Source organism: Triticum aestivum, unplaced genomic scaffold (assembly GCF_018294505.1).
Source record: "Triticum aestivum cultivar Chinese Spring unplaced genomic scaffold, IWGSC CS RefSeq v2.1 scaffold69833, whole genome shotgun sequence".
In the NCBI taxonomy this organism is placed as follows: domain Eukaryota; kingdom Viridiplantae; phylum Streptophyta; class Magnoliopsida; order Poales; family Poaceae; genus Triticum; species Triticum aestivum.
In genome coordinates this window covers 1-21299 of record NW_025228791.1, presented here as the reverse complement: position 1 = coordinate 21299, position 21299 = coordinate 1, and the positions used below count along the sequence as shown (strand labels likewise).

At 48.7% G+C, this 21299-nt stretch overlaps 42 non-coding genes across 42 annotated transcripts; all 42 read left to right on the top strand.

Annotated features, from left to right (window-relative positions):
* Positions 1 to 476: 476 nt before the first annotated feature.
* On the top strand, positions 477 to 595 carry LOC123174654 (5S ribosomal RNA). Its single transcript, XR_006487242.1, has one exon. It is a non-coding gene; the product is annotated as a 5S ribosomal RNA (ribosomal RNA).
* Positions 596 to 962: 367 nt separating this feature from the next.
* Positions 963 to 1081, top strand: LOC123174639 (5S ribosomal RNA). Its single transcript, XR_006487227.1, has one exon. It is a non-coding gene; the product is annotated as a 5S ribosomal RNA (ribosomal RNA).
* Positions 1082 to 1448: 367 nt separating this feature from the next.
* LOC123174638 (5S ribosomal RNA) lies at positions 1449 to 1567 on the top strand. Its single transcript, XR_006487226.1, has one exon. It is a non-coding gene; the product is annotated as a 5S ribosomal RNA (ribosomal RNA).
* Positions 1568 to 1933: 366 nt separating this feature from the next.
* On the top strand, positions 1934 to 2052 carry LOC123174637 (5S ribosomal RNA). The gene has a single exon (XR_006487225.1). It is a non-coding gene; the product is annotated as a 5S ribosomal RNA (ribosomal RNA).
* A 356-nt stretch (positions 2053 to 2408) lies between these two features.
* LOC123174657 (5S ribosomal RNA) lies at positions 2409 to 2527 on the top strand. Its single transcript, XR_006487245.1, has one exon. It is a non-coding gene; the product is annotated as a 5S ribosomal RNA (ribosomal RNA).
* Positions 2528 to 2894: 367 nt separating this feature from the next.
* LOC123174650 (5S ribosomal RNA) lies at positions 2895 to 3013 on the top strand. The gene has a single exon (XR_006487238.1). It is a non-coding gene; the product is annotated as a 5S ribosomal RNA (ribosomal RNA).
* Positions 3014 to 3380: 367 nt separating this feature from the next.
* LOC123174642 (5S ribosomal RNA) lies at positions 3381 to 3499 on the top strand. Its single transcript, XR_006487231.1, has one exon. It is a non-coding gene; the product is annotated as a 5S ribosomal RNA (ribosomal RNA).
* Positions 3500 to 3866: 367 nt separating this feature from the next.
* Positions 3867 to 3985, top strand: LOC123174636 (5S ribosomal RNA). The gene has a single exon (XR_006487224.1). It is a non-coding gene; the product is annotated as a 5S ribosomal RNA (ribosomal RNA).
* Positions 3986 to 4352: 367 nt separating this feature from the next.
* On the top strand, positions 4353 to 4471 carry LOC123174653 (5S ribosomal RNA). The gene has a single exon (XR_006487241.1). It is a non-coding gene; the product is annotated as a 5S ribosomal RNA (ribosomal RNA).
* Positions 4472 to 4838: 367 nt separating this feature from the next.
* Positions 4839 to 4957, top strand: LOC123174661 (5S ribosomal RNA). The gene has a single exon (XR_006487248.1). It is a non-coding gene; the product is annotated as a 5S ribosomal RNA (ribosomal RNA).
* A 367-nt stretch (positions 4958 to 5324) lies between these two features.
* LOC123174670 (5S ribosomal RNA) lies at positions 5325 to 5443 on the top strand. The gene has a single exon (XR_006487257.1). It is a non-coding gene; the product is annotated as a 5S ribosomal RNA (ribosomal RNA).
* Positions 5444 to 5810: 367 nt separating this feature from the next.
* On the top strand, positions 5811 to 5929 carry LOC123174665 (5S ribosomal RNA). Its single transcript, XR_006487252.1, has one exon. It is a non-coding gene; the product is annotated as a 5S ribosomal RNA (ribosomal RNA).
* Positions 5930 to 6296: 367 nt separating this feature from the next.
* Positions 6297 to 6415, top strand: LOC123174666 (5S ribosomal RNA). Its single transcript, XR_006487253.1, has one exon. It is a non-coding gene; the product is annotated as a 5S ribosomal RNA (ribosomal RNA).
* A 367-nt stretch (positions 6416 to 6782) lies between these two features.
* Positions 6783 to 6901, top strand: LOC123174647 (5S ribosomal RNA). The gene has a single exon (XR_006487235.1). It is a non-coding gene; the product is annotated as a 5S ribosomal RNA (ribosomal RNA).
* A 367-nt stretch (positions 6902 to 7268) lies between these two features.
* LOC123174672 (5S ribosomal RNA) lies at positions 7269 to 7387 on the top strand. Its single transcript, XR_006487259.1, has one exon. It is a non-coding gene; the product is annotated as a 5S ribosomal RNA (ribosomal RNA).
* A 367-nt stretch (positions 7388 to 7754) lies between these two features.
* On the top strand, positions 7755 to 7873 carry LOC123174655 (5S ribosomal RNA). The gene has a single exon (XR_006487243.1). It is a non-coding gene; the product is annotated as a 5S ribosomal RNA (ribosomal RNA).
* A 367-nt stretch (positions 7874 to 8240) lies between these two features.
* Positions 8241 to 8359, top strand: LOC123174651 (5S ribosomal RNA). Its single transcript, XR_006487239.1, has one exon. It is a non-coding gene; the product is annotated as a 5S ribosomal RNA (ribosomal RNA).
* A 367-nt stretch (positions 8360 to 8726) lies between these two features.
* On the top strand, positions 8727 to 8845 carry LOC123174644 (5S ribosomal RNA). The gene has a single exon (XR_006487232.1). It is a non-coding gene; the product is annotated as a 5S ribosomal RNA (ribosomal RNA).
* A 367-nt stretch (positions 8846 to 9212) lies between these two features.
* LOC123174635 (5S ribosomal RNA) lies at positions 9213 to 9331 on the top strand. Its single transcript, XR_006487223.1, has one exon. It is a non-coding gene; the product is annotated as a 5S ribosomal RNA (ribosomal RNA).
* A 367-nt stretch (positions 9332 to 9698) lies between these two features.
* On the top strand, positions 9699 to 9817 carry LOC123174641 (5S ribosomal RNA). Its single transcript, XR_006487229.1, has one exon. It is a non-coding gene; the product is annotated as a 5S ribosomal RNA (ribosomal RNA).
* A 367-nt stretch (positions 9818 to 10184) lies between these two features.
* On the top strand, positions 10185 to 10303 carry LOC123174673 (5S ribosomal RNA). Its single transcript, XR_006487260.1, has one exon. It is a non-coding gene; the product is annotated as a 5S ribosomal RNA (ribosomal RNA).
* A 346-nt stretch (positions 10304 to 10649) lies between these two features.
* Positions 10650 to 10768, top strand: LOC123174634 (5S ribosomal RNA). The gene has a single exon (XR_006487222.1). It is a non-coding gene; the product is annotated as a 5S ribosomal RNA (ribosomal RNA).
* Positions 10769 to 11135: 367 nt separating this feature from the next.
* LOC123174671 (5S ribosomal RNA) lies at positions 11136 to 11253 on the top strand. Its single transcript, XR_006487258.1, has one exon. It is a non-coding gene; the product is annotated as a 5S ribosomal RNA (ribosomal RNA).
* Positions 11254 to 11620: 367 nt separating this feature from the next.
* Positions 11621 to 11739, top strand: LOC123174646 (5S ribosomal RNA). Its single transcript, XR_006487234.1, has one exon. It is a non-coding gene; the product is annotated as a 5S ribosomal RNA (ribosomal RNA).
* A 367-nt stretch (positions 11740 to 12106) lies between these two features.
* LOC123174633 (5S ribosomal RNA) lies at positions 12107 to 12225 on the top strand. The gene has a single exon (XR_006487221.1). It is a non-coding gene; the product is annotated as a 5S ribosomal RNA (ribosomal RNA).
* A 367-nt stretch (positions 12226 to 12592) lies between these two features.
* LOC123174663 (5S ribosomal RNA) lies at positions 12593 to 12711 on the top strand. Its single transcript, XR_006487250.1, has one exon. It is a non-coding gene; the product is annotated as a 5S ribosomal RNA (ribosomal RNA).
* A 367-nt stretch (positions 12712 to 13078) lies between these two features.
* Positions 13079 to 13197, top strand: LOC123174632 (5S ribosomal RNA). The gene has a single exon (XR_006487220.1). It is a non-coding gene; the product is annotated as a 5S ribosomal RNA (ribosomal RNA).
* Positions 13198 to 13564: 367 nt separating this feature from the next.
* LOC123174631 (5S ribosomal RNA) lies at positions 13565 to 13683 on the top strand. The gene has a single exon (XR_006487219.1). It is a non-coding gene; the product is annotated as a 5S ribosomal RNA (ribosomal RNA).
* Positions 13684 to 14050: 367 nt separating this feature from the next.
* LOC123174648 (5S ribosomal RNA) lies at positions 14051 to 14169 on the top strand. Its single transcript, XR_006487236.1, has one exon. It is a non-coding gene; the product is annotated as a 5S ribosomal RNA (ribosomal RNA).
* Positions 14170 to 14536: 367 nt separating this feature from the next.
* LOC123174658 (5S ribosomal RNA) lies at positions 14537 to 14655 on the top strand. Its single transcript, XR_006487246.1, has one exon. It is a non-coding gene; the product is annotated as a 5S ribosomal RNA (ribosomal RNA).
* Positions 14656 to 15022: 367 nt separating this feature from the next.
* Positions 15023 to 15141, top strand: LOC123174630 (5S ribosomal RNA). The gene has a single exon (XR_006487218.1). It is a non-coding gene; the product is annotated as a 5S ribosomal RNA (ribosomal RNA).
* A 368-nt stretch (positions 15142 to 15509) lies between these two features.
* On the top strand, positions 15510 to 15628 carry LOC123174674 (5S ribosomal RNA). Its single transcript, XR_006487261.1, has one exon. It is a non-coding gene; the product is annotated as a 5S ribosomal RNA (ribosomal RNA).
* A 367-nt stretch (positions 15629 to 15995) lies between these two features.
* Positions 15996 to 16114, top strand: LOC123174629 (5S ribosomal RNA). The gene has a single exon (XR_006487217.1). It is a non-coding gene; the product is annotated as a 5S ribosomal RNA (ribosomal RNA).
* Positions 16115 to 16481: 367 nt separating this feature from the next.
* LOC123174649 (5S ribosomal RNA) lies at positions 16482 to 16600 on the top strand. Its single transcript, XR_006487237.1, has one exon. It is a non-coding gene; the product is annotated as a 5S ribosomal RNA (ribosomal RNA).
* A 367-nt stretch (positions 16601 to 16967) lies between these two features.
* LOC123174645 (5S ribosomal RNA) lies at positions 16968 to 17086 on the top strand. The gene has a single exon (XR_006487233.1). It is a non-coding gene; the product is annotated as a 5S ribosomal RNA (ribosomal RNA).
* Positions 17087 to 17452: 366 nt separating this feature from the next.
* Positions 17453 to 17571, top strand: LOC123174669 (5S ribosomal RNA). The gene has a single exon (XR_006487256.1). It is a non-coding gene; the product is annotated as a 5S ribosomal RNA (ribosomal RNA).
* Positions 17572 to 17938: 367 nt separating this feature from the next.
* LOC123174660 (5S ribosomal RNA) lies at positions 17939 to 18057 on the top strand. Its single transcript, XR_006487247.1, has one exon. It is a non-coding gene; the product is annotated as a 5S ribosomal RNA (ribosomal RNA).
* A 367-nt stretch (positions 18058 to 18424) lies between these two features.
* LOC123174664 (5S ribosomal RNA) lies at positions 18425 to 18543 on the top strand. The gene has a single exon (XR_006487251.1). It is a non-coding gene; the product is annotated as a 5S ribosomal RNA (ribosomal RNA).
* Positions 18544 to 18910: 367 nt separating this feature from the next.
* LOC123174652 (5S ribosomal RNA) lies at positions 18911 to 19029 on the top strand. Its single transcript, XR_006487240.1, has one exon. It is a non-coding gene; the product is annotated as a 5S ribosomal RNA (ribosomal RNA).
* A 367-nt stretch (positions 19030 to 19396) lies between these two features.
* LOC123174640 (5S ribosomal RNA) lies at positions 19397 to 19515 on the top strand. The gene has a single exon (XR_006487228.1). It is a non-coding gene; the product is annotated as a 5S ribosomal RNA (ribosomal RNA).
* A 367-nt stretch (positions 19516 to 19882) lies between these two features.
* On the top strand, positions 19883 to 20001 carry LOC123174668 (5S ribosomal RNA). Its single transcript, XR_006487255.1, has one exon. It is a non-coding gene; the product is annotated as a 5S ribosomal RNA (ribosomal RNA).
* Positions 20002 to 20814: 813 nt separating this feature from the next.
* LOC123174662 (5S ribosomal RNA) lies at positions 20815 to 20933 on the top strand. Its single transcript, XR_006487249.1, has one exon. It is a non-coding gene; the product is annotated as a 5S ribosomal RNA (ribosomal RNA).
* Positions 20934 to 21299: the final 366 nt, after the last annotated feature.

The window sequence follows — 21299 nt, the reverse complement described above, 5'->3', positions numbered from 1 at the left end:
CTTCAAAAATCACCAAACTATTCCTGGCCCATAGTTGGATTATTTTCAACATGAAACATTTTAGTTTGGAGATATTTGAGCATTTAAATATTTTATATTATTTTAAATGCCCAAATTCAAATATTTATGATTTAATTCAAAAACCCTAGGATGGCCTAGGAAAATGTGCACCATTTTTGGCAGAGGTTCTGAACCAAGACAAAAATGATGGGCATTTTAGAAGGGCATTTCAGGTTCATTGAAAAATTATTTTAGTAACCCTAGTTGGTTTCAGAGGGAACTGGGGGTTCTGTCATCCCCATTTCAAGTTTCTGATGAAAGAGTAAACATGATGCAACACTCTAATGCATGACTAGCTAGGGTGTGACAATTGTCCATTGTTAGGGAACGGTTGTAATGGTAGTGAGAATGTAGAATCGTCTTTGGAGCGGACCTGGGAGTGGCAAGCATAAGGGACGAAGACGGGGAAACATGTCGGATGTGATCATACCAGCACTAAAGCACTGGATCCCATCAGAACTCCGAAGTTAAGCGTGCTTGGGCGAGAGTAGTACTAGGATGGGTGACCTCCTGGGAAGTCCTCGTGTTGCATTCCTTTTATAATTATTTTTTGCGCCTTGTGACAAACATGTCGCACGTGCGCGATATATATTAATCCCGTTATATTATGTTTGACGTTTGCGATATGTTTAAGCTCGATGCTCATTGCTCGCGCGTCTTGGGGCGGCTTTGTGGCGCGAAGAGCGCGTTCTGAAAGGGGTGGAAAAAACTCGTGTTGCTGCGGTATGGAGGGAGGGGTGGAAACCGTGGAAAACTCGTCTCCGTGATTGAGCGGGAGAGTAAGTAGTATAGGACATTATCCATTGTTAGGGAACGGTTGTAATGGTAGTGAGAATGTAGAATCGTCTTTGGAGCGGACCTGGGAGTGGCAAGCATAAGGGACGAAGACGGGGAAACATGTTGGATGCGATCATACCAGCACTAAAGCACCGGATCCCATCAGAACTCCGAAGTTAAGCGTGCTTGGGCGAGAGTAGTACTAGGATGGGTGACCTCCTGGGAAGTCCTCGTGTTGCATTCCTTTTATAATTATTTTCTGCGCCTTGTGACAAACATGTCGCACGTGCGCGATATATATTAATCCCGTTATATTATGTTTGACGTTTGCGATATGTTTAAGCTCGATGCTCATTGCTCGCGCGTCTTGGGGCGGCTTTGTGGCGCGAAGAGCGCGTTCTGAAAGGGGTGGAAAAAACTCGTGTTGCTGCGGTATGGAGGAAGGGGTGGAAACCGTGGAAAACTCGTCTCCGTGATTGAGCGGGAGAGTAAGTAGTATAGGACATTATCCATTGTTAGGGAACGGTTGTAATGGTAGTGAGAATGTAGAATCATCTTTGGAGCGGACCTGGGAGTGGCAAGCATAAGGGACAAAGACGGGGAAACATGTCGGATGCGATCATACCAGCACTAAAGCACCGGATCCCATCAGAACTCCGAAGTTAAGCGTGCTTGGGCGAGAGTAGTACTAGGATGGGTGACCTCCTGGGAAGTCCTCGTGTTGCATTCCTTTTATAATTATTTTCTGCGCCTTGTGACAAACATGTCGCAGTGCGCGATATATATTAATCCCGTTATATTATGTTTGACGTTTGCGATATGTTTAAGCTCGATGCTCATTGCTCGTGCGTCTTGGGGCGGCTTTGTGGCGCGAAGAGCGCGTTCTGAAAGGGGTGGAAAAAACTCGTGTTGCTGCGGTATGGAGGGAGGGGTGGAAACCGTGGAAAACTCGTCTCCGTGATTGAGCGGGAGAGTAAGTAGTATAGGACATTACCCATTGTTAGGGAACGGTTGTAATGGTAGTGAGAATGTAGAATCGTCTTTGGAGCGGACCTGGGAGTGGCAAGCATAAGGGACGAAGACGGGGAAACATGTCGGATGCGATCATACCAGCACTAAAGCACCGGATCCCATCAGAACTCCGAAGTTAAGCGTGCTTGGGCGAGAGTAGTACTAGGATGGGTGACCTCCTGGGAAGTCCTCGTGTTGCATTCCTTTTATAATTATTTTTTGCGCCTTGTGACAAACATGTCGCACGTGCGCGATATATATTAATCCCGTTAACGTTTGCGATATGTTTAAGCTCGATGCTCATTGCTCGCGCGTCTTGGGGCGGCTTTGTGGCGCGAAGAGCGCGTTCTGAAAGGGGTGGAAAAAACTCGTGTTGCTGCGGTATGGAGGGAGGGGTGGAAACCGTGGAAAACTCGTCTCCGTGATTGAGCGGGAGAGTAAGTAGTATAGGACATTATCCATTGTTAGGGAACGGTTGTAATGGTAGTGAGAATGTAGAATCGTCTTTGGAGCGGACCTGGGAGTGGCAAGCATAAGGGACGAAGACGGGGAAACATGTCGGATGCGGTCATACCAGCACTAAAGCACCGGATCCCATCAGAACTCCGAAGTTAAGCGTGCTTGGGCGAGAGTAGTACTAGGATGGGTGACCTCCTAGGAAGTCCTCGTGTTGCATTCCTTTTATAATTATTTTTTGCGCCTTGTGAGAAACATGTCGCACGTGCGCGATATATATTAATCCCGTTATATTATGTTTGACGTTTGCGATATGTTTAAGCTCGATGCTCATTGCTCGCGCGTCTTGGGGCGGCTTTGTGGCGCGAAGAGCGCGTTCTGAAAGGGGTGGAAAAAACTCGTGTTGCTGCGGTATGGAGGGAGGGGTGGAAACCGTGGAAAACTCGTCTCCGTGATTGAGCGGGAGAGTAAGTAGTATAGGACATTATCCATTGTTACGGAACGGTTGTAATGGTAGTGAGAATGTAGAATCGTCTTTGGAGCGGACCTGGGAGTGGCAAGCATAAGGGACGAAGACGGGGAAACATGTCGGATGCGATCATACCAGCACTAAAGCACCGGATCCCATCAGAACTCCGAAGTTAAGCGTGCTTGGGCGAGAGTAGTACTAGGACGGGTGACCTCCTGGGAAGTCCTCGTGTTGCATTCCTTTTATAATTATTTTTTGCGCCTTGTGACAAACATGTCGCACGTGCGCGATATATATTAATCCCGTTATATTATGTTTGACGTTTGCGATATGTTTAAGCTCGATGCTCATTGCTCGCGCGTCTTGGGGCGGCTTTGTGGCGCGAAGAGCGCGTTCTGAAAGGGGTGGAAAAAACTCGTGTTGCTGCGGTATGGAGGGAGGGGTGGAAACCGTGGAAAACTCGTCTCCGTGATTGAGCGGGAGAGTAAGTAGTATAGGACATTATCCATTGTTAGGGAACGGTTGTAATGGTAGTGAGAATGTAGAATCGTCTTTGGAGCGGACCTGGGAGTGGCAAGCATAAGGGACGAAGACGGGGAAACATGTCGGATGCGATCATACCAGCACTAAAGCACCGGATCCCATCAGAACTCCGAAGTTAAGCGTGCTTGGGCGAGAGTAGTACTAGGATGGGTGACCACCTGGGAAGTCCTCGTGTTGCATTCCTTTTATAATTATTTTCTGCGCCTTGTGACAAACATGTCGCACGTGCGCGATATATATTAATCCCGTTATATTATGTTTGACGTTTGCGATATGTTTAAGCTCGATGCTCATTGCTCGCGCGTCTTGGGGCGGCTTTGTGGCGCGAAGAGCGCGTTCTGAAAGGGGTGGAAAAAACTCGTGTTGCTGCGGTATGGAGGGAGGGGTGGAAACCGTGGAAAACTCGTCTCCGTGATTGAGCGGGAGAGTAAGTAGTATAGGACATTATCCATTGTTAGGGAACGGTTGTAATGGTAGTGAGAATGTAGAATCGTCTTTGGAGCGGACCTGGGAGTGGCAAGCATAAGGGACGAAGACGGGGAAACATGTCGGATGCGATCATACCAGCACTAAAGCACCGGATCCCATCAGAACTCCGAAGTTAAGCGTGCTTGGGCGAGAGTAGTACTAGGATGGGTGACCTCCTGGGAAGTCCTCGTGTTGCATTCCTTTTATAATTATTTTTTGCGCGTTGTGACAAACATGTCGCACGTGCGCGATATATATTAATCCCGTTATATTATGTTTAACGTTTGCGATATGTTTAAGCTCGATGCTCATTGCTCGCGCGTCTTGGGGCGGCTTTGTGGCGCGAAGAGCGCGTTCTGAAAGGGGTGGAAAAAACTCGTGTTGCTGCGGTATGGAGGGAGGGGTGGAAACCGTGGAAAACTCGTCTCCGTGATTGAGTGGGAGAGTAAGTAGTATAGGACATTATCCATTGTTAGGGAACGGTTGTAATGGTAGTGAGAATGTAGAATCGTCTTTGGAGCGGACCTGGGAGTGGCAAGCATAAGGGACGAAGACGGGGAAACATGTCGGATGCGATCATACCAGCACTAAAGCACCGGATCCCATCAGAACTTCGAAGTTAAGCGTGCTTGGGCGAGAGTAGTACTAGGATGGGTGACCTCCTGGGAAGTCCTCGTGTTGCATTCCTTTTATAATTATTTTTTGCGCCTTGTGACAAACATGTCGCACGTGCGCGATATATATTAATCCCGTTATATTATGTTTGACGTTTGCGATATGTTTAAGCTCGATGCTCATTGCTCGCGCGTCTTGGGGCGGCTTTGTGGCGCGAAGAGCGCGTTCTGAAAGGGGTGGAAAAAACTCGTGTTGCTGCGGTATGGAGGGAGGGGTGGAAACCGTGGAAAACTCGTCTCCGTGATTGAGCGGGAGAGTAAGTAGTATAGGACATTATCCATTGTTAGGGAACGGTTGTAATGGTAGTGAGAATGTAGAATCGTCTTTGGAGCGGACCTGGGAGTGGCAAGCATAAGGGACGAAGACGGGGAAACATGTCAGATGTGATCATACCAGCACTAAAGCACCGGATCCCATCAGAACTCCGAAGTTAAGCGTGCTTGGGCGAGAGTAGTACTAGGATGGGTGACCTCCTGGGAAGTCCTCGTGTTGCATTCCTTTTATAATTATTTTTTGCGCCTTGTGACAAACATGTCGCACGTGCGCGATATATATTAATCCCGTTATATTATGTTTGACGTTTGCGATATGTTTAAGCTCGATGCTCATTGCTCGCGCGTCTTGGGGCGGCTTTGTGGCGCGAAGAGCGCGTTCTGAAAGGGGTGAAAAAAACTCGTGTTGCTGCGGTATGGAGGGAGGGGTGGAAACCGTGGAAAACTCGTCTCCGTGATTGAGCGGGAGAGTAAGTAGTATAGGACATTATCCATTGTTAGGGAACGGTTGTAATGGTAGTGAGAATGTAGAATCGTCTTTGGAGCGGACCTGGGAGTGGCAAGCATAAGGGACGAAGACGGGGAAACATGTCGGATGCGATCATACCAACACTAAAGCACCGGATCCCATCAGAACTCCGAAGTTAAGCGTGCTTGGGCGAGAGTAGTACTAGGATGGGTGACCTCCTGGGAAGTCCTCGTGTTGCATTACTTTTATAATTATTTTTTGCGCCTTGTGACAAACATGTCGCACGTGCGCGATATATATTAATCCCGTTATATTATGTTTGACGTTTGCGATATGTTTAAGCTCGATGCTCATTGCTCGCGCGTCTTGGGGCGGCTTTGTGGCACGAAGAGCGCGTTCTGAAAGGGGTGAAAAAAACTCGTGTTGCTGCGGTATGGAGGGAGGGGTGGAAACCGTGGAAAACTCGTCTCCATGATTGAGCGGGAGAGTAAGTAGTATAGGACATTATCCATTGTTAGGGAACGGTTGTAATGGTAGTGAGAATGTAGAATCGTCTTTGGAGCGGACCTGGGAGTGGCAAGCATAAGGGACGAAGACGGGGAAACATGTCGGATGCGATCATACCAGCACTAAAGCACCGGATCCCATCAAAACTCCGAAGTTAAGCGTGCTTGGGCGAGAGTAGTACTAGGATGGGTGACCTCCTGGGAAGTCCTCGTGTTGCATTCCTTTTATAATTATTTTTTGCGCCTTGTGACAAACATGTCGCACGTGCGCGATATATATTAATCCCGTTATATTATGTTTGACGTTTGCGATATGTTTAAGCTCGATGCTCATTGCTCGCGCGTCTTGGGGCGGCTTTGTGGCGCGAAGAGCGCGTTCTGAAAGGGGTGGAAAAAACTCGTGTTGCTGCGGTATGGAGGGAGGGGTGGAAACCGTGGAAAACTCGTCTCCGTGATTGAGCGGGAGAGTAAGTAGTATAGGACATTACCCATTGTTAGGGAACGGTTGTAATGGTAGTGAGAATGTAGAATCGTCTTTGGAGCGGACCTGGGAGTGGCAAGCATAAGGGACGAAGACGGGGAAACATGTCGGATGCGATCATACCAGCACTAAAGCACCGGATCCCATCAGAACTCGGAAGTTAAGCGTGCTTGGGCGAGAGTAGTACTAGGATGGGTGACCTCCTGGGAAGTCCTCGTGTTGCATTCCTTTTATAATTATTTTTTGCGCCTTGTGACAAACATGTCGCACGTGCGCGATATATATTAATCCCGTTATATTATGTTTGACGTTTGCGATATGTTTAAGCTCGATGCTCATTGCTCGCGCGTCTTGGGGCGGCTTTGTGGCGCGAAGAGCGCGTTCTGAAAGGGGTGGAAAAAACTCGTGTTGCTGCGGTATGGAGGGAGGGGTGGAAACCGTGGACAACTCGTCTCCGTGATTGAGCGGGAGAGTAAGTAGTATAGGACATTATCCATTGTTAGGGAACGGTTGTAATGGTAGTGAGAATGTAGAATCGTCTTTGGAGCGGACCTGGGAGTGGCAAGCATAAGGGACGAAGACGGGGAAACATGTCGGATGCGATCATACCAGCACTAAAGCACCGGATCCCATCAGAACTCCGAAGTTAAGCGTGCTTGGGCGAGAGTAGTACTAGCATGGGTGACCTCCTGGGAAGTCCTCGTGTTGCATTCCTTTTATAATTATTTTTTGCGCCTTGTGACAAACATGTCGCACGTGCGCGATATATATTAATCCCGTTATATTATGTTTGACGTTTGCGATATGTTTAAGCTCGATGCTCATTGCTCGCGCGTCTTGGGGCGGCTTTGTGGCGCGAAGAGCGCGTTCTGAAAGGGGTGGAAAAAACTCGTGTTGCTGCGGTGTGGAGGGAGGGGTGGAAACCGTGGAAAACTCGTCTCCGTGATTGAGCGGGAGAGTAAGTAGTATAGGACATTATCCATTGTTAGGGAACGGTTGTAATGGTAGTGAGAATGTAGAATCATCTTTGGAGCGGACCTGGGAGTGGCAAGCATAAGGGACGAAGACGGGGAAACATGTCGGATGCGATCATACCAGCACTAAAGCACCGGATCCCATCAGAACTCCGAAGTTCAGCGTGCTTGGGCGAGAGTAGTACTAGGATGGGTGACCTCCTGGGAAGTCCTCATGTTGCATTCCTTTTATAATTATTTTTTGCGCCTTGTGAGAAACATGTCGCACGTGCGCGATATATATTAATCCCGTTATATTATGTTTGACGTTTGCGATATGTTTAAGCTCGATGCTCATTGCTCGCGCGTCTTGGGGCGGCTTTGTGGCGCGAAGAGCGCGTTCTGAAAGGGGTGGAAAAAACTCGTGTTGCTGCGGTATGGAGGGAGGGGTGGAAACCGTGGAAAACTCGTCTCCGTGATTGAGCGGGAGAGTAAGTAGTATAGGACATTATCCATTGTTAGGGAACGGTTGTAATGGTAGTGAGAATGTAGAATCGTCTTTGGAGCGGACCTGGGAGTGGCAAGCATAAGGGACGAAGACGGGGAAACATGTCGGATGCGATCATACCAGCACTAAAGCACCGGATCCCATCAGAACTCCGAAGTTAAGCGTGCTTGGGCGAGAGTAGTACTAGGATGGGTGACCTCCTGGAAAGTCCTCGTGTTGCATTCCTTTTATAATTATTTTTTGCGCCTTGTGAGAAACATGTCGCACGTGCGCGATATATATTAATCCCGTTATATTATGTTTGACGTTTGCGATATGTTTAAGCTCGATGCTCATTGCTCGCGCGTCTTGGGGCGGCTTTGTGGCGCGAAGAGCGCGTTCTGAAAGGGGTGGAAAAAACTCGTGTTGCTGCGGTATGGAGGGAGGGGTGGAAACCGTGGAAAACTCGTCTCCGTGATTGAGCGGGAGAGTAAGTAGTATAGGACATTATCCATTGTTAGGGAACGGTTGTAATGGTAGTGAGAATGTAGAATCGTCTTTGGAGCGGACCTGGGAGTGGCAAGCATAAGGGACGAAGACGGGGAAACATGTCGGATGCGATCATACCAGCACTAAAGCATCGGATCCCATCAGAACTCCGAAGTTAAGCGTGCTTGGGCGAGAGTAGTACTAGGATGGGTGACCTCCTGGGAAGTCCTCGTGTTGCATTCCTTTTATAGTTATTTTTTGCGCCTTGTGACAAACATGTCGCACGTGCGCGATATATATTAATCCCGTTATATTATGTTTGACGTTTGCGATATGTTTAAGCTCGATGCTCATTGCTCGCGCGTCTTGGGGCGGCTTTGTGGCGCGAAGAGCGCGTTCTGAAAGGGGTGGAAAAAACTCGTGTTGCTGCGGTATGGAGGGAGGGGTGGAAACCGTGGAAAACTCGTCTCCGTGATTGAGCGGGAGAGTAAGTAGTATAGGACATTATCCATTGTTAGGGAACGGTTGTAATGGTAGTGAGAATGTAGAATCGTCTTTGAAGCGGACCTGGGAGTGGCAAGCATAAGGGACGAAGACGGGGAAACATGTCGGATGCGATCATACCAGCACTAAAGCACCGGATCCCATCAGAACTCCGAAGTTAAGCGTGCTTGGGCGTGAGTAGTACTAGGATGGGTGACCTCCTGGGAAGTCCTCGTGTTGCATTCCTTTTATAATTATTTTTTGCGCCTTGTGACAAACATGTCGCACGTGCGCGATATATATTAATCCCGTTATATTATGTTTGACGTTTGCGATATGTTTAAGCTCGATGCTCATTGCTCGCGCGTCTTGGGGCGGCTTTGTGGCGCGAAGAGCGCGTTCTGAAAGGGGTGGAAAAAACTCGTGTTGCTGCGGTATGGAGGGAGGGGTGGAAACCGTGGAAAACTCGTCTCCGTGATTGAGCGGGAGAGTAAGTAGTATAGGACATTATCCATTGTTAGGGAACGGTTGTAATGGTAGTGAGAATGTAGAATCGTCTTTGGAGCGGACCTGGAAGTGGCAAGCATAAGGGACGAAGATGGGGAAACATGTCGGATGCGATCATACCAGCACTAAAGCACCGGATCCCATCAGAACTCCGAAGTTAAGCGTGCTTGGGCGAGAGTAGTACTAGGATGGGTGACCTCCTGGGAAGTCCTCGTGTTGCATTCCTTTTATAATTATTTTTTGCGCCTTGTGACAAACATGTCGCACGTGCACGATATATATTAATCCCGTTATATTATGTTTGACGTTTGCGATATGTTTAAGCTCGATGCTCATTGCTCGCGCGTCTTGGGGCGGCTTTGTGGCGCGAAGAGCGCGTTCTGAAAGGGGTGGAAAAAACTCGTGTTGCTGCGGTATGGAGGGAGGGGTGGAAACCGTGGAAAACTCGTCTCCGTGATTGAGCGGGAGAGTAAGTAGTATAGGACATTATCCATTGTTAGGGAACGGTTGTAATGGTAGTGAGAATGTAGAATCGTCTTTGGAGCGGACCTGGGAGTGGCAAGCATAAGGGACGAAGACGGGGAAACATGTTGGATGCGATCATACCAGCACTAAAACACCGGATCCCATCAGAACTCCGAAGTTAAGCGTGCTTGGGCGAGAGTAGTACTAGGATGGGTGACCTCCTGGGAAGTCCTCGTGTTGCATTCCTTTTATAATTATTTTTTGCGCCTTGTGACAAACATGTCGCACGTGCGCGATATATATTAATCCCGTTATATTATGTTTGACGTTTGCGATATGTTTAAACTCGATGCTCATTGCTCGCGCGTCTTGGGGCGGCTTTGTGGCGCGAAGAGCGCGTTCTGAAAGGGGTGGAAAAAACTCGTGTTGCTGCGGTATGGAGGGAGGGGTGGAAACCGTGGAAAACTCGTCTCCGTGATTGAGCGGGAGAGTAAGTAGTATAGGACATTATCCATTGTTAGGGAACGGTTGTAATGGTAGTGAGAATGTAGAATCGTCTTTGGAGCGGACCTGGGAGTGGCAAGCATAAGGGACGAAGACGGGGAAACATGTCGGATGCGATCATACCAGCACTAAAGAACCGGTTACCATCAGAACTCCGAAGTTAAGCGTGCTTGGGCGAGAGTAGTACTAGGATGGGTGACCTCCTGGGAAGTCCTCGTGTTGCATTCCTTTTATAATTATTTTTTGCGCCTTGTGACAAACATGTCGCACGTGCGCGATATATATTAATCCCGTTATATTATGTTTGACGTTTGCGATATGTTTAAGCTCGATGCTCATTCCTCGCGCGTCTTGGGGCGGCTTTGTGGCGGGTGGAAAAAACTCGTGTTGCTGCGGTATGGAGGGAGGGGTGGAAACCGTGGAAAACTCGTCTCCGTGATTGAGCGGGAGAGTAAGTAGTATAGGACATTATCCATTGTTAGGGAACGGTTGTAATGGTAGTGAGAATGTAGAATCGTCTTTGGAGCGGACCTGGGAGTGGCAAGCATAAGGGACGAAGACGGGGAAACATGTCGGATGCGATCATACCAGCACTAAAGCACCGGATCCCATCAGAACTCCGAAGTTAAGCGTGCTTGGGCGAGAGTAGTACTAGGATGGGTGACCTCCTGGGAAGTCCTCGTGTTGCATTCCTTTTATAATTATTTTTTGCGCCTTGTGACAAACATGTCGCACGTGCGCGATATATATTAATCCCGTTATATTATGTTTGACGTTTGCGATATGTTTAAGCTCGATGCTCATTGCTCGCGCGTCTTGGGGCGGCTTTGTGGCGCGAAGAGCGCGTTCTGAAAGGGGTGGAAAAAACTCGTGTTGCTGCGGTATGGAGGGAGGGGTGGAAACCGTGGAAAACTCGTCTCCGTGATTGAGCGGGAGAGTAAGTAGTATAGGACATTACCCATTGTTAGGGAACGGTTGTAATGGTAGTGAGAATGTAGAATCGTCTTTGGAGCAGACCTGGGAGTGGCAAGCATAAGGGACGAAGACGGGGAAACATGTCGGATGCGATCATACCAGCACTAAAGCACCGGATCCCATCAGAACTCCGAAGTTAGCGTGCTTGGGCGAGAGTAGTACTAGGATGGGTGACCTCCTGGGAAGTCCTCGTGTTGCATTCCTTTTATAATTATTTTTTGCGCCTTGTGACAAACATGTCGCACGTGCGCGATATATATTAATCCCGTTATATTATGTTTGACGTTTGCGATATGTTTAAGCTCGATGCTCATTGCTCGCGCGTCTTGGGGCGGCTTTGTGGCGCGAAGAGCGCGTTCTGAAAGGGGTGGAAAAAACTCGTGTTGCTGCGGTATGGAGGGAGGGGTGGAAACCGTGGAAAACTCGTCTCCGTGATTGAGCGGGAGAGTAAGTAGTATAGGACATTATCCATTGTTAGGGAACGGTTGTAATGGTAGTGAGAATGTAGAATCGTCTTTGGAGCGGACCTGGGAGCGGCAAGCATAAGGGACGAAGACGGGGAAACATGTGGGATGCGATCATACCAGCACTAAAGCACTGGATCCCATCAGAACTCCGAAGTTAAGCGTGCTTGGGCGAGAGTAGTACTAGGATGGGTGACCTCCTGGGAAGTCCTCGTGTTGCATTCCTTTTATAATTATTTTTTGCGCCTTGTGACAAACATGTCGCACGTGCGCGATATATATTAATCCCGTTATATTATGTTTGACGTTTGCGATATGTTTAAGCTCGATGCTCATTGCTCGCGCGTCTTGGGGCGGCTTTGTGGCGCGAAGAGCGCGTTCTGAAAGGGGTGGAAAAAACTCGTGTTGCTGCGGTATGGAGGGAGGGGTGGAAACCGTGGAAAACTCGTCTCCGTGATTGAGCGGGAGAGTAAGTAGTATAGGACATTACCCATTGTTAGGGAACGGTTGTAATGGTAGTGAGAATGTAGAATCGTCTTTGGAGCGGACCTGGGAGTGGCAAGCATAAGGGACGAAGACGGGGAAACATGTGGGATGCGATCATACCAGCACTAAAGCACCGGATCCCATCAGAACTCCGAAGTTAAGCGTGCTTGGGCGAGAGTAGTACTAGGATGGGTGACCTCCTGGGAAGTCCTCGTGTTGCATTCCTTTTATAATTATTTTTTGCGCCTTGTGACAAACATGTCGCACGTGCGCGATATATATTAATCCCGTTATATTATATTTGACGTTTGCGATATGTTTAAGCTCGATGCTCATTGCTCGCGCGTCTTGGGGCGGCTTTGTGGCGCGAAGAGCGCGTTCTGAAAGGGGTGGAAAAAACTCGTGTTGCTGCGGTATGGAGGGAGGGGTGGAAACCGTGGAAAACTCGTCTCCGTGATTGAGCGGGAGAGTAAGTAGTATAGGACATTACCCATTGTTAGGGAACGGTTGTAATGGTAGTGAGAATGTAGAATCGTCTTTGGAGCGGACCTGGGAGTGGCAAGCATAAGGGACGAAGACGGGGAAACATGTGGGATGCGATCATACCAGCACTAAAGCACCGGATCCCATCAGAACTCCGAAGTTCAGCGTGCTTGGGCGAGAGTAGTACTAGGATGGGTGACCTCCTGGGAAGTCCTCGTGTTGCATTCCTTTTATAATTATTTTTTGCGCCTTGTGACAAACATGTCGCACGTGCGCGATATATATTAATCCCGTTATATTATATTTGACGTTTGCGATATGTTTAAGCTCGATGCTCATTGCTCGCGCGTCTTGGGGCGGCTTTGTGACGCGAAGAGCGCGTTCTGAAAGGGGTGGAAAAAACTCGTGTTGCTGCGGTATGGAGGGAGGGGTGGAAACCGTGGAAAACTCGTCTCCGTGATTGAGCGGGAGAGTAAGTAGTATAGGACATTACCCATTGTTAGGGAACGGTTGTAATGGTAGTGAGAATGTAGAATCGTCTTTGGAGCGGACCTGGGAGTGGCAAGCATAAGGGACGAAGACGGGGAAACATGTCGGATGCGATCATACCAGCACTAAAGCACCGGATCCCATCAGAACTCCGAAGTTAAGCGTGCTTGGGCGAGAGTAGTACTAGGATGGGTGACCTCCTGGGAAGTCCTCGTGTTGCATTCCTTTTATAATAATTTTTTGCGCCTTGTGACAAACATGTCGCACGTGCGCGATATATATTAATCCCGTTATATTATGTTTGACGTTTGCGATATGTTTAAGCTCGATGCTCATTGCTCGCGCGTCTTGGGGCGGCTTTGTGGCGCGAGGAGCGCGTTCTGAAAGGGGTGGAAAAAACTCGTGTTGCTGCGGTATGGAGGGAGGGGTGGAAACCGTGGAAAACTCGTCTCCGTGATTGAGCGGGAGAGTAAGTAGTATAGGACATTACCCATTGTTAGGGCACGGTTGTAATGGTAGTGAGAATGTAGAATCGTCTTTGGAGCGGACCTGGGAGTGGCAAGCATAAGGGACGAAGACGGGGAAACATGTCGGATGCGATCATACCAGCACTAAAGCACCGGATCCCATCAGAACTCCGAAGTTAAGCGTGCTTGGGCGAGAGTAGTACTAGGATGGGTGACCTCCTGGGAAGTCCTCGTGTTGCATTCCTTTTATAATTATTTTTTGCGCCTTGTGACAAACATGTCGCACGTGCGCGATATATATTAATCCCGTTATATTATGTTTGACGTTTGCGATATGTTTAAGCTCGATGCTCATTGCTCGCGCGTCTTGGGGCGGCTTTGTGGCGCGAAGAGCGCGTTCTGAAAGGGGTGGAAAAAACTCGTGTTGCTGCGGTATGGAGGGAGGGGTGGAAATCATGGAAAACTCGTCTCCGTGATTGAGCGGGAGAGTAAGTAGTATAGGACATTATCCATTGTTAGGGAACGGTTGTAATGGTAGTGAGAATGTAGAATCGTCTTTGGAGCGGACCTGGGAGTGGCAAGCATAAGGGACGAAGACGGGGAAACATGTCGGATGCGATCATACCAGCACTAAAGCACCGGATCCCATCAGAACTCTGAAGTTAAGCGTGCTTGGGCGAGAGTAGTACTAGGATGGGTGACCTCCTGGGAAGTCCTCGTGTTGCATTCCTTTTATAATTATTTTTTGCGCCTTGTGACAAACATGTCGCACGTGCGCGATATATATTAATCCCGTTATATTATGTTTGACGTTTGCGATATGTTTAAGCTCGATGCTCATTGCTCGCGCGTCTTGGGGCGGCTTTGTGGCGCGAAGAGCGCGTTCTGAAAGGGGTGGAAAAAACTCGTGTTGCTGCGGTATGGAGGGAGGGGTGGAAACCGTGGAAAACTCGTCTCCGTGATTGAGCGGGAGAGTAAGTAGTATAGGACATTATCCATTGTTAGGGAACGGTTGTAATGGTAGTGAGAATGTAGAATCGTCTTTGGAGCGGACCAGGGAGTGGCAAGCATAAGGGACGAAGACGGGGAAACATGTCGGATGCGATCATACCAGCACTAAAGCACCGGATCCCATCAGAACTCCGAAGTTAAGCGTTCTTGGGCGAGAGTAGTACTAGGATGGGTGACCTCCTGGGAAGTCCTCGTGTTGCATTCCTTTTATAATTATTTTTTGCGCCTTGTGACAAACATGTCGCACGTGCGCGATATATATTAATCCCGTTATATTATGTTTGACGTTTGCGATATGTTTAAGCTCGATGCTCATTGCTCGCGCGTCTTGGGGCGGCTTCGTGGCGCGAAGAGCGCGTTCTGAAAGGGGTGGAAAAAACTCGTGTTGCTGCGGTATGGAGGGAGGGGTGGAAACCGTGGAAAATTCGTCTCCGTGATTGAGCGGGAGAGTAAGTAGTATAGGACATTATCCATTGTTAGGGAACGGTTGTAATGGTAGTGAGAATGTAGAATCGTCTTTGGAGCGGACCAGGGAGTGGCAAGCATAAGGGACGAAGACGGGGAAACATGTCGGATGCGATCATACCAGCACTAAAGCACCGGATCCCATCAGAACTCCGAAGTTAAGCGTGCTTGGGCGAGAGTAGTACTAGGATGGGTGACCTCCTGGGAAGTCCTCGTGTTGCATTCCTTTTATAATTATTTTTTGCGCCTTGTGACAAACATGTCGCACGTGCGTGATATATATTAATCCCGTTATATTATGTTTGACGTTTGCGATATGTTTAAGCTCGATGCTCATTGCTCGCGCGTCTTGGGGCGGCTTTGTGGCGCGAAGAGCGCGTTCTGAAAGGGGTGGAAAAAACTCGTGTTGCTGCGGTATGGAGGGAGGGGTGGAAACCGTGGAAAACTCGTCTCCGTGATTGAGCGGGAGAGTAAGTAGTATAGGACATTATCCAAATTTTAGGGAAAGGTTGTAATGGTAGTGAGAATGTAGAATCGTCTTTGGAGCGGACCTGGGAGTGGCAAGCATAAGGGACGAAGACGGGGAAACATGTCGGATGCGATCATACCAGCACTAAAGCACCGGATCCCATCAGAACTCCGAAGTTAAGCGTGCTTGGGCGAGAGTAGTACTAGGATGGGTGACCTCCTGGGAAGTCCTCGTGTTGCATTCCTTTTATAATTATTTTTTGCGCCTTGTGAGAAATATGTCGCACGTGCGCGATATATATTAATCCCGTTATATTATGTTTGACGTTTGCGATATGTTTAAGCTCGATGCTCATTGCTCGCGCGTCTTGGGGCGGCTTTGTGGCGCGAAGAGCGCGTTCTGAAAGGGGTGGAAAAAACTCGTGTTGCTGCGGTATGGAGGGAGGGGTGGAAACTGTGGAAAACTCGTCTCCGTGATTGAGCGGGAGAGTAAGTAGTATAGGACATTATCCATTGTTAGGGAACGGTTGTAATGGTAGTGAGAATGTAGAATCGTCTTTGGAGCGGACCTGGGAGTGGCAAGCATAAGGGACGAAGACGGGGAAACATGTCGGATGCGATCATACCAGCACTAAAGCACCGGATCCCATCAGAACTCCGAAGTTAAGCGTGCTTGGGCGAGAGTAGTACTAGGATGGGTGACCTCCTGGGAAGTTCTCGTGTTGCATTCCTTTTATAATTATTTTTTGCGCCTTGTGAGAAACATGTCGCACGTGCGCGATATATATTAATCCCGTTATATTATGTTTGACGTTTGCGATATGTTTAAGCTCGATGCTCATTGCTCGCGCGTCTTGGGGCGGCTTTGTGGCGCGAAGAGCGCGTTCTGAAAGGGGTGGAAAAAACTCGTGTTGCTGCGGTATGGAGGGAGGGGTGGAAACCGTGGAAAACTCGTCTCCGTGATTGAGCGGGAGAGTAAGTAGTATAGGACATCATCCATTGTTAGGGAACGGTTGTAATGGTAGTGAGAATGTAGAATCGTCTTTGGAGCGGACCTGGGAGTGGCAAGCATAAGGGACGAAGACGGGGAAACATGTCGGATGCGATCATACCAGCACTAAAGCACCGGATCCCATCAGAACTCCGAAGTTAAGCGTGCTTGGGCGAGAGTAGTACTAGGATGGTTGACCTCCTGGGAAGTCCTCGTGTTGCATTCCTTTTATAATTATTTTTTGCGCCTTGTGACAAACATGTCGCACGTGCGCGATATATATTAATCCCGTTATATTATGTTTGACGTTTGCGATATGTTTAAGCTCGATGCTCATTGCTCGCGCGTCTTGGGGCGGCTTTGTGGCGCGAAGAGCGCGTTCTGAAAGGGGTGGAAAAAACTCGTGTTGCTGCGGTATGGAGGGAGGGGTGGAAACCGTGGAAAACTCGTCTCCGTGATTGAGCGGGAGAGTAAGTAGTATAGGACATTATCCATTGTTAGGGAACGGTTGTAATGGTAGTGAGAATGTAGAATCGTCTTTGGAGCGGACCTGGGAGTGGAAAGCATAAGGGACGAAGACGGGGAAACATGTCGGATGCGATCATACCAGCACTAAAGCACCGGATCCCATCAGAACTCCGAAGTTAAGCGTGCTTGGGCGAGAGAAGTACTAGGATGGGTGACCTCCTGGGAAGTCCTCGTGTTGCATTCCTTTTATAATTATTTTTTGCGCCTTGTGACAAACATGTCGCACGTGCGCGATATATATTAATCCCGTTATATTATGTTTGACGTTTGCGATATGTTTAAGCTCGATGCTCATTGCTCGCGCGTCCTGGGGCGGCTTTGTGGCGCGAAGAGCGCGTTCTGAAGGGGTGGAAAAAACTCGTGTTGCTGCGGTATGGAGGGAGGGGTGGAAACCGTGGAAAACTCGTCTCCGTGATTGAGCGGGAGAGTAAGTAGTATAGGACATTATCCATTGTTAGGGAACGGTTGTAATGGTAGTGAGAATGTAGAATCGTCTTTGGAGCGGACCTGGGAGTGGCAAGCATAAGGGACGAAGACGGGGAAACATGTCGGATGCGATCATACCAGCACTAAAGCACCGGATACCATCAGAACTCCGAAGTTAAGCGTGCTTGGGCGAGAGTAGTACTAGGATGGGTGACCTCCTGGGAAGTCCTCGTGTTGCATTCCTTTTATAATTATTTTTTGCGCCTTGTGACAAACATGTCGCACGTGCGCGATATATATTAATCCCGTTATATTATGTTTGACGTTTGCGATATGTTTAAGCTCGATGCTCATTGCTCGCGCGTCTTGGGGCGGCTTTGTGGCGCGAAGAGCGCGTTCTGAAAGGGGTGGAAAAAACTCGTGTTGCTGCGGTATGGAGGGAGGGGTGGAAACCGTGGAAAACTCGTCTCCGTGATTGAGCGGGAGAGTAAGTAGTATAGGACATTATCCATTGTTAGGGAACGGTTGTAATGGTAGTGAGAATGTAGAATCGTCTTTGGAGCGGACCTGGGAGTGGCAAGCATAAGGGACGAAGACGGGGAAACATGTCAGATGTGATCATACCAGCACTAAAGCACCGGATCCCATCAGAACTCCGAAGTTAAGCGTGCTTGGGCGAGAGTAGTACTAGGATGGGTGACCTCCTGGGAAGTCCTCGTGTTGCATTCCTTTTATAATTATTTTTTGCGCCTTGTGACAAACATGTCGCACGTGCGCGATATATATTAATCCCGTTATATTATGTTTGACGTTTGCGATATGTTTAAGCTCGATGCTCATTGCTCGCGCGTCTTGGGGTGGCTTTGTGGCGCGAAGAGCGCGTTCTGAAAGGGGTGGAAAAAACTCGTGTTGCTGCGGTATGGAGGGAGGGGTGGAAACCGTGGAAAACTCGTCTCCGTGATTGAGCGGGAGAGTAAGTAGTATAGGACATTATCCATTGTTAGGGAACGGTTGTAATGGTAGTGAGAATGTAGAATCGTCTTTGGAGCGGACCTGGGAGTGGCAAGCATAAGGGACGAAGACGGGGAAACATGTCGGATGCGATCATACCAGCACTAAAGCACCGGATCCCATCAGAACTCCGAAGTTAAGCGTGCTTGGGCGAGAGTAGTACTAGGATGGGTGACCTCCTGGGAAGTCCTCGTGTTGCATTCCTTTTATAATTATTTTTTGCGCCTTGTGACAAACATGTCGCACGTGCGCGATATATATTAATCCCGTAATATTATATTTGACGTTTGCGATATGTTTAAGCTCGATGCTCATTGCTCGCGCGTCTTGGGGCGGCTTTGTGGCGCGAAGAGCGCGTTCTGAAAGGGGTGGAAAAAACTCGTGTTGCTGCGGTATGGAGGGAGGGGTGGAAACCGTGGAAAACTCGTCTCCGTGATTGAGCGGGAGAGTAAGTAGTATAGGACATTATCCATTGTTAGGGAACGGTTGTAATGGTAGTGAGAATGTAGAATCGTCTTTGGAGCGGACCTGGGAGTGGCAAGCATAAGGGACGAAGACGGGGAAACATGTCGGATGCGATCATACCAGCACTAAAGCACCGGATCCCATCAGAACTCCGAAGTTAAGCGTGCTTGGGCGAGAGTAGTACTAGGATGGGTGACCTCCTGGGAAGTCCTCGTGTTGCATTCCTTTTATAATTATTTTTTGCGCCTTGTGACAAACATGTCGCACGTGCGCGATATATATTAATCCCGTTATATTATGTTTGACGTTTGCGATATGTTTAAGCTCGATGCTCATTGCACGCGCGTCTTGGGGCGGCTTTGTGGCGCGAAGAGCGCGTTCTGAAAGGGGTGGAAAAAACTCGTGTTGCTGCGGTATGGAGGGAGGGGTGGAAACCGTGGAAAACTCGTCTCCGTGATTGAGCGGGAGAGTAAGTAGTATAGGACATTATCCATTGTTAGGGAACGGTTGTAATGGTAGTGAGAATGTAGAATCGTCTTTGGAGCGGACCTGGGAGTGGCAAGCATAAGGGACGAAGACGGGGAAACATGTCGGATGCGATCATACCAGCACTAAAGCACCGGATCCCATCAGAACTCCGAAGTTAAGCGTGCTTGGGCGAGAGTAGTACTAGGATGGGTGACCTCCTGGGAAGTCCTCGTGTTGCATTCCTTTTATAATTATTTTTTGCGCCTTGTGACAAACATGTCGCACGTGCGCGATATATATTAATCCCGTTATATTATGTTTGACGTTTGCGATATGTTTAAGCTCGATGCTCATTGCTCGTGCGTCTTGGGGCGGCTTTGTGGCGCGAAGAGCGCGTTCTGAAAGGGGTGGAAAAAACTCGTGTTGCTGCGGTATGGAGGGAGGGGTGGAAACCGTGGAAAACTCGTCTCCGTGATTGAGCGGGAGAGTAAGTAGTATAGGACATTATCCATTGTTAGGGAACGGTTGTAATGGTAGTGAGAATGTAGAATCGTCTTTGGAGCGGACCTGGGAGTGGCAAGCATAAGGGACGAAGACGGGGAAACATGTCGGATGCGATCATACCAGCACTAAAGCACCGGATCCCATCAGAACTCCGAAGTTAAGCGTGCTTGGGCGAGAGTAGTACTAGGATGTGTGACCTCCTGGGAAGTCCTCGTGTTGCATTCCTTTTATAATTATTTTTTGCGCCTTGTGACAAACATGTCGCACGTGCGCGATATATATTAATCCCGTTATATTATGTTTGACGTTTGCGATATGTTTAAGCTCGATGCACATTGCTCGCGCGTCTTGGGGCGGCTTTGTGGCGCGAAGAGCGCGTTCTGAAAGGGGTGGAAAAAACTCGTGTTGCTGCGGTATGGAGGGAGGGGTGGAAACCGTGGAAAACTCATCTCCGTGATTGAGCGGGAGAGTAAGTAGTATAGAACATTATCCATTGTTAGGGAACGGTTGTAATGGTAGTGAGAATGTAGAATCGTCTTTGGAGCGGACCTGGGAGTGGCAAGCATAAGGGACGAAGACGGGGAAACATGTTGGATGCGATCATACCAGCACCAAAGCACCGGATCCCATCAGAACTGGTGACCTCCTGGGAAGTCCTCGTGTTGCATTCCTTTTATAATTATTTTTTGCGCCTTGTGACAAACATGTCGCACGTGCGCGATATATATTAATCCCATTATATTATGTTTGACGTTTGCGATATGTTTAAGCTCGATGCTCATTGCTCGCGCGTCTTGGGGCGGCTTTGTGGCGCGAAGAGCTCGTTCTGAAAGGGGTGGAAAAAACTCGTGTTGCTGCGGTGTGGAGGGAGGGGTGGAAACCGTGGAAAACTCGTCTCCGTGATTGAGCGGGAGAGTAAGTAGTATAGGACATTATCTATTGTTAGGGAACGGTTGTAATGGTAGTGAGAATGTAGAATCGTCTTTGGAGCGGACCTGGGAGTGGCAAGCATAAGGGACGAAGACGGGGAAACATGTCGGATGCGATCATACCAGCACTAAAGCACCGGATCCCATCAGAACTCCGAAGTTCAGCGTGCTTGGGCGAGAGTAGTACTAGGATGGGTGACCTCCTGGGAAGTCCTCGTGTTGCATTCCTTTTATAATTATTTTTTGCGCCTTGTGACAAACATGTCGCACGTGCGCGATATATATTAATCCCGTTATATTATGTTTGACGTTTGCGATATGTTTAAGCTCGATGCTCATTGCTCGCGCGTCTTGGGGCGGCTTTGTGGCGCGAAGAGCGCGTTCTGAAAGGGGTGGAAAAAACTCGTGTTGCTGCGGTATGGAGGGAGGGGTGGAAACCGTGGAAAACTCGTCTCCGTGATTGAGCGGGAGAGTAAGTAGTATAGGACATTATCCATTGTTAGGGAACGGTTGTAATGGTAGTGAGAATGTAGAATCGTCTTTGGAGCGGACCTGGGAGTGGCAAGCATAAGGGACGAAGACGGGGAAACATGT